We start from the raw sequence: 7,320 nt of genomic DNA on the forward strand, positions 1-7,320 counted from the left end.
TGTGCCTGGGACCTGGAGGGGGGCCCCCGACTCAGGGGGGCCGCAGGGACACGGGGACCCGCAGAGGGAGCTTCTTCTCCGGGCAGGATGGCAGCTGCCTCCCCCCGCTGGGACGTTCAGCAGCTGACTGCGAGCAGGCCCCTGACAGGAGCTCTTTAGCGCTGTCAATGGGCCCATAAATAAGGAGCTAAGGGCCTTTGTGTTGCCGTTGGAGTGTCAGGGCCCTCTGCAGGCCGACCGGGCCGGTTACCGCATCGAGAAAAAACCACAAAAAGAGGGGGCTGTGTTACGGGCTGCCCCCTGCGCCCTCTCTTTGTGCTCGGAGCGAGTGCTATTGTCTTCCTCCATTTAGGGTGAGAGAGAGAGGGAGGAGAGCAGAGGAGGAGAGGAGACACATCTCTTCATCTCTCCTCTGATCTTTCAGTTGTCGGCCCGGGATTCCTGCGAGGAGAAATGTGTATTTTTCACGCTTGATTTAGCTCTTGAGAAATACAGTCTCAAACTGCGTGCGTGTGTGTATAAAAGGATTTCGCACAAATGAAGATTTCAAGTACAAAACGCATTGGATTGCAGCATTCTGCATCCTGCACACTGGCACTATTATGAAATACACGCTTAAAAAATAAAGGCTCTTTATTTGCATTGATGGTTAACAATCATAGAACCTTTCCATTCCAAAGAAGGTTCTGTAGATTTTAAAATGTTGGTCACACTAAGAAAAATGGTTCTTTTAAGAACTGTTCATTGAAGGGTTCTTTGGGGAACTAAAAATGGCTTATGGCATCACTGCAAAAGGAACCTTTGTTTTAAAGGATGTCTGCTTCGCTATTAGTAATGTATTAAAAACTGCACTCCTAAAAAGAAAGGCTGTTTATTTGCATTGACGGTTCCATGAAGAACGTTTTAACATTCATGGAACATTTCCATTCCACAGAAGGTTCTTTATAGTGGAAAAAAGTACTTTTTTTTTTAAATGTTCTTCACACTAAGACAAAATTTTTAAGAGTGTTGTACCACGGTGTGTTAAAGCAAAGATGCTACTCAAGGCTATGTGATTTTACCATGCAAAGAGCCTAAAATCCACTCATTCCGTGATGTATTGCTTTGATTATGATAAAACATTAAAAGTTAACATTAAATAGTTGATATTTCAAAGAAGAGCTCTTTTAGTGTTCTGTGTTCCTAACAGCAAAATCTGTGCCATGTGGTTGATAAACACAAAATAATGTTCCCTCAGTTTGTATATACAAACTAAAATTGTGTGCATATTAAAATGGAAGTCTAAATAATAAAAAATAATCACTAATAAACATTCAAATTCACCGTTTCAAAAGTATCACCAAAAAAGCATGCTTTTGTTCCTCTTTTGTAAGACGCTTTGGATAAAAGCATCTGCATAAATGAATAAATGTAAATAAAAGTAAAATATTACTGTACGTTAATGGAATATTTCTGCTTTATTCCTCCCAAGGAATGCCTTGCCTGACTTCTATAGTGACTGACGTCTAGTGCATTAGGGTAAACTTGAACTGCATGATGAGTCAAAATTCCGTACAGAGGTCACTGACGGCATGCAACTGATGTTGGCTATAGAATTGCACTTGTTAATTCTGAATTTTAGTGCATAGTGCGAGGCCATATGCATTTATATTACATGCATATATTAAATACCGTGTAAATTTAGCATGTATTATCTTATTGAGTGCACACACTACTCGCTGAAATTTGGGGTTGGTAAGATTTTTTAATGTTTAAAGAAGTTTCTTCTGCTCACCAAGGCTGCAATTATTTGATCACATATACAGTAAAAACAGTAATATTGTGAAATATTATTACAATTTAAGATAACTGTTTTCTATTTGAATATATTTTCAAATATAATTTTTTCCTGTGATGCAAAGCTGAATTCTCAGCATCATTACTCCAGTCTTCAGTGTCACATGATCTTCAGAAATCATTCTAATGTGCTGATTTGCTGCTCAAGAAACATCTCTTACTATTATCAATATTGAAAACAGTTGTGCTGCTTAATATGTTTATGGAAACCATGATACGTTTTATTCAGGATTCTTTAATGAATAGAAACTTTAGAAGAACTGTATTTAAAATAGTAATCATTTGAAACATTATAAATGTCACTTTTGATTAATTTAACGCATCCTTGTTGAATGAAAGTATCAATTTCTATAAATACAGGAACAGAACAGTGGAATTTGCTACCAACATAATAAATATCAAAGTGCATTTTGTCACTTTTACTCTGAGTCCTGGTTTATTTCTGATGCCATTGTGCCCAATATTTCACACCTTCTAACCATTGGTCATATCAGATCCAAAAAGTCAAATGATCTCTCCAGCTAACAAATGATGGTGTGGGCAGCTGTCAGAGCCTCGCATGAAAACGACTCCCAGCAAAGACGGCCTGAATATGATCACAGCTTTATTGGACAGTGACAAATCTTCCTGCAGTAACATGAAAAGAAGCGCTGGCCGTCCCCTGCGTGTGCTGCACAATGCTGACGCGCCAACCTGGCGACAGCTTGCGTCTCTCTCTCTCTGATTGATGGCTGAGAGTAGGCCCCGGGCTCCGAGCGGTCTGGCTGCCTTTCTTTTTCATACATTAACTAGTCTCGGTACAGATGGTTCAGTCCAAAGGCAGCATTTTATAGACGGCAGAAATGATGCCCTTGTACCATAAACATGGTGCGGGCAATATTGCGGTAATGGTGCTGGATGAAAACATATGGACTCATTTTATATTCATATATATCATGAAACACATTGACACGTACGAACACTGACACATGATTTCAGAACAGATGAGCAGCTGGCATTTTTTAATTTTAGCACCTCATTATTTCATATTTATATCAGCTTTATTTAAATTAATATGGGTTGGAAGATTTTTTTTTAATTCATATTTAGTAATTGTTCTTGAATTATTGAATAGATTTCCAACTATTTTAAGTAAAATCTTTAAATAAAAAAGTTGTTGTTCCATTTTATTTGAACAAGCAAGTGAATTAAGAACAAATGTCTTGCCATGCCAGTCTGGCAAATTTATAAAAATAAATGATTTAAAAGGTTTAACTTTAGTACAAATTTGATCTCCACTGAACTTCACCAGGGAGAAAATAAATAAATTAATAAATAAATAAAAATAATAAAAATATGGATAGGGTTAAAAATCTCCTGAGTAAAATGGTGCATTGTTTTCCATAGTTGCAAAGCAAACTACAGTAAATAAAATAAAATAGAATAAATAAAACAAATAAAATAAAATAAAAACATTGACATTACAGAACTGTATATATATACAATTTGTATTTTTTTTTATATTATTTCATTATTAATTTTTATCTTTTGTGTAATCTTTAAATCTTATTTATAATATATAAAAATTTGTAAAATTGCTTTGATAGTGATTTTTAAAAATGCTGCATTGAACTTAAAGGGTTAGTTCACCCAAAAATAAAAATTAGGCTGTGTTTTACTAGCAGCTTCTTTCTCTGAGAACTCAGTTCGTAGGTCTGCAGAAGGAATGTGTGTGTGTGTGTGTGTGTGTGAACACTGAGAGGGCTGTATTTATACTCCTCAGCATCACAAAGACACAATGAGACGCATAATGTGACATTAGGCTCAGAGCCAATGACAGAGGGGCCACACTTTCATCCCCACAGACCCCTTCCCTGCCCCAATAGCATTGTATACACCCCACCTCCACAAAACACACATATGCACACTGACACACAAACTGCAATAGCTAGCATGCACATTTATGTGAAAAACACTTGGACCTTGCATTTCTAATGGTTGCTATGGTTCACATATGATCTAAATGAAGTAAAATATGGTGACGTGATTACAAGTCACATTCTGTAAAGAATGTGTTAGAATGGTTTGTTAACAGCTTAAGAACATCCCAATGAATCTCAACGTAAGTTCAGGCCACATTTTACTCCAAAATCCAGTGGGAGGAGAAAAATTTTAAATAAATAACAATAATAATAATATATGAATATAAGATAATAAAACTACTTTTTTGGAGCATGACAAAAATTTTTTAATTATATCATACTCATAATTTAAAAATTATTATTTTTTAATTGTATTAAAAAGTATTTATTTATTCATCATCATGGGACTATTTGGTAACACTTTACAATAAGGTCCCATTATTTAACTTTAGTTAATGTATTAACTAAAATTAACTAAGAATGAGCAACTCATTTGTTACAGTATTTTATTAACATTTGTTAAACTTAGTTAATAAAAATAAAACTGTTCATTTTTATTTCATGTTAGCTCAGGTGCATTAAATAATATTAACAGACACAACTTTTGATTTTAGTATGTGTCAGTAAGTAGTAATGTAGTTCACTAATGTTAAACAACGGAACCTCATTGTAAAGTGTTTGTTATTGCCTTTAAATTATGAATATTTGGAACATTATTTTTTCATTATTTAATAACTATTTTTATATTTATAATATCATTTAAGACAAATTGCTTGTTGTATTCATTTGTAAGTCACTTTGGATAAAAGCATCTAATAAATGGTTCAATGTAAATGTACAATGCTGTATTTTTTTGATAATTAATGAGGATCACCACTGAGAATAACACAAGTTACCAAAAATAAATATATAAATATACTATTGCTGAATACAATTTTAATTAAATGCGAAGATCTGAGATTTAAAAAAAAAATCTTTCTATGTAATATACACACTGTTTATTGGTTTGATATCGAGGTTACCTGGTCATGTTCATTTGCCAATATATCGATCTCCCTCTCTTTCTCTGTGAGGTTTGTAAACTTGAACAGGATGTTTTAAGGACAGACTAGGTAGACTTTAACTTGGCTCTAAAGACACTGGCAGGCTGAATTCCATTAGACAATATGGAGTGTGAAGTGCCTGTGAAAAGCCCCTGTGGAGGGCAGAGGAGGAGCAGTGAAGAAAGAGAGCGCTATTACTATAACACATTACTATACTGCTCTTACTATAACTGCTTTTACAGGAGTCAATAACTTCTCCATTACACTCTTCAAAACACACACACACCATAACTACACAAAACTACATCACTCACATTATGATCCATGAGCTGCTGAAGAGCCCAATGCGATGTGGTACAGCCAAAGTTTTTATTGTTAACTAAAACTAAAACTATTAAAATATGTCGTTAATTGAAATTAAGCTGAAGAAAAGATATTATTATTTACAATTATTAACTGGAAATAAATAAACACTAGAACTAAACTAAAACTGAATTAAAAACAAACCAATTTTGTAAAAAAAAAAAAAAAAAAAAGAACAAAAACTAATAAAAATCACAAAATTACTAAAAATTTAAATTAAAATAATGTTTCAAAACTATAAATATACTAAAATAACACAGCTATTTGTTTTCCCTGTTAAACAAAACTTACTTAAAAAAAGTGTTTCACTCAGGTGACTGCACTTTTAAAATAACCTGCGCAAATTCAATCTATATACCAATGGATTTAGGTTGAAAATTAAAAAAGCAAGGGAAAAAAAAAACGTATAAATATATAAAACTGTCAAATGTATAAAAACTACAAATATGAGTCATTCACTACTAAAATGTATTAATATTTCACCAAATATTTGCATGTGCTGTGTATTTTATGCTTATAAGACTATCTTGTTAGCAACATGCAAATACACGATTCTTCTATTCATCAAAGAATGTATCATGGTTCCCGCAAAAATACTAATCGTTTTATATCAACATTAATAATAAGAAGAAATGTTTCTTGAGCAGCAAATCAGCATAATAGAATGATTTCTGAAGGATCATGTGACACTGAAGACTGGAGTAATGATGCTGAAAATTCACAGGATTAAATTACATTTTCTAATATATTCAAACAGAAAACAATTATTTTAAATTGTAATAATATTTCACAATATTACTGTTTTTACTGCATTTTTTTTTAATCAAATAAACGCAGCCTTGAGGAGACTTATTTCAAAAGCAAACGTTTAATAAACTTCAGGCCACTGGAGCTTAACAGATGTGGTCATTATTATTTTTCATTGTATGGAACAGATTCTTCTGAATCCTAAATCTTCAATAACCGCATGCTGGTTTGGAAGGCATGAGAATGAGTAAATAATGACAGAATTTCCAACCAAAAAGATGCTGGAAAACCAATAAATGAGAGCTCCTCAAGCCACTGTCACAGCAGGTGCCTCTCTCTGGGCTGAAGTGTGTGTTGTGTTGTCATGAGTGAAGAACATATGGGGTTTTGGCATATTATAGGCTCAGAGCCAGAAGAACCGCAGATCTTTGACTGGACTAACAGTGTTCATCACTAATGAGAGCAGACCATGAAAAACCCTCTCAGATATCGAACAGCAGTTATGCGTGGATTAATTAAGCATAATGCTGGTAACTATGGAGTTGAAATATTAAGTACTGTTTACCGTTGACCAGTTTGGGGTCAGTACGTTTTTAAACGAATTAATACTTTTATGCAGGAAGGACAAAAAAATGTATTACAGTTTCCACAAAAAATATCGGGTATGACAACTGGTTTCAACTTTGATACTAATAATGTTTCTTGAGCAGCAAATCATCATATGAATGATTTCTGAAGGATCATGTGACACTGAAGACTGGAGTAATGATGCTGAAAATTCTGCTTTGCATCACAGGAATACATTACATTTTGAAATGTATTACAAAAGAAAACAGACATTTTGAATTCCAATAATATTTCACAATTTTACTGTATTTTTGGAACAAATAAATGAATTTGTTTAATAAAAAATAAAGTAAAAATATCATGCTGCATGCAGTAATAATGTTTCACAATATTGCTTTTTACTGTATTTTTGGTTAAATAAATGCAGCTTTGAGCATAAGAATTGTTTTTCAAAAACAATAAAAAATCTTTTCCGACCCCAAACTTTTGAACAGTAGTGTATATTTAAACAAACAGCAGATTCAGTGTTTAAAAAAATGATGAAGTGTGTGTGTGTTAGTAAAACCTGAAATTTTTGAGGGAAAATTTATTAAAAATAGTACATGATGCTTATCTGAAAGTATAACGATGCAAACAGGTTTTCTGTAAGGGGTAGGTTTAGGGTTAGGGGATAGAAAATATCGTTTGGTCAGTATAAAAGTAATAGAAAGTCCCCTCAATTCACAGAAACAAACGTGTGTGTGTGTGTGTGTGTGTGTGTGTGTTTTCCCCCATATTGTATACTGGTAAAACCTGAATGCTACATTCAAAATTGTATCCAACATTTTGTTTAACATAAAACTGAACAATTAAATCATTATGTA

This window comes from Sinocyclocheilus rhinocerous, unplaced genomic scaffold (genome assembly GCF_001515625.1).
Source record: "Sinocyclocheilus rhinocerous isolate Xijiao unplaced genomic scaffold, SAMN03320098_v1.1 scaffold304, whole genome shotgun sequence".
NCBI classification, from domain to species: domain Eukaryota; kingdom Metazoa; phylum Chordata; class Actinopteri; order Cypriniformes; family Cyprinidae; genus Sinocyclocheilus; species Sinocyclocheilus rhinocerous.